Consider the following 1,265-nt stretch of genomic DNA (forward strand, 5'->3'; position numbering starts at 1 on the left):
ATTCTCAGCAAAATATTAAAAATGAACATTTTATTTGTTTGTCCAATTACATTTGAGCCTCTGAAAATGGGGGGACTGTGTATAAAAATGGTTGCAGTTTCCTAACATTTGTACTGCACTTAATATTTATGTTCAACCCCTTGAATTAAAGCTGAAAGTCTGCACATCAAATTAATTTGGATTGTTTCTTTTTAATTTTATACTGGTGGCATACAGAGCCAAACATATGAAAATTGTGCCTGTGTCCAAATATTTATGGACCTCACTGTAAATCATCTCTTTTTTATAGGGAAAACTTCATTTCAACTGCTAATTTTGCTTCTCAGCATTTTGGCTAAGATCAAATGTAGTATATGTTCTTATCAGTTTTCAGGTAAAGAACGTTGTGCCTCTTGATGAGTGGGTGTGCTGATTGGTAATCCCCATTGTAATAAGGAATCATTTTCCTCCCAGGTTGAATCTGGTCTGGTTCTCCAGGCTTGTCCCCGGTTGAAGGCTGAAGGCTTGTCCCCGGTCTTTAAGTGCTAATGCCTTCCTGGTAGGAATGGGACTGCACTTGTTAGGCCAGGGGCTGGGAGGCATAAGGAGCTCTTGGTGATGTGCCCTCCAGGGGGTGGCGCCCCAGGCGTGCTGAAAAAATACTTTGTAAGTGGTACGCTTTTGAGTCTTTTCACTGACACTAGGATATGTCACTAACTGCTTTTCTTGCACATCCCTCATAGGCAGGCATTTTGGATAGTCTCCAGCAGAATATTTTATACTGGCTAGAAGGCTTGCCTTGCCATTGCACATGGTACTCCTTTTTTCACTATTTATGCACAAGCACTTGCACTGCACGTGTTTATTTTTGGTTGTTGTTGTTATTTATGCACAGAGATAGAAGGTGCAGGTTATCAGGGCCTTTAGGTCTTTTTCCTCTTTGCTTTGGGGGAGCTCCTAACCAAATATTTGGTGGGTCAGCTTCAGCTGGTCCCTAAGAAGCAGGGTCCACCTGTCTTTGGACTAGGTAGACCATAGAGTACCTTCTGTACTGTTGTGTACACTTTTTTGTGTGTTGTGATTTCACGGTTCACTTTTTTGTTCACAGGAGTTCAACAAGCACCACACTGTGGAGCTCTGTAAAAAAGAAAAAAAAATACAGGTCACTTTAATGGCAAAAAAAAAATATGTAAATCTTCTTGAACTTTACATTGTTCAACTTTTCCCTCCTACTATCAGTTTCTCTGCAGAACACTAGTGCCAATTACAGCTAACACTCCTCCAAG

General features: G+C 40.6%; 1 pseudogene; it reads left to right on the top strand.

Moving 5' to 3' along the window:
• Positions 1–314: 314 nt before the first annotated feature.
• On the top strand, positions 315–443 carry LOC141142000 (U2 spliceosomal RNA; annotated as a pseudogene).
• Positions 444–1,265: the final 822 nt, after the last annotated feature.

This window comes from Aquarana catesbeiana, linkage group LG04 (genome assembly GCF_042186555.1).
Source record: "Aquarana catesbeiana isolate 2022-GZ linkage group LG04, ASM4218655v1, whole genome shotgun sequence".
Taxonomy (NCBI): Eukaryota; Metazoa; Chordata; class Amphibia; order Anura; family Ranidae; genus Aquarana; species Aquarana catesbeiana.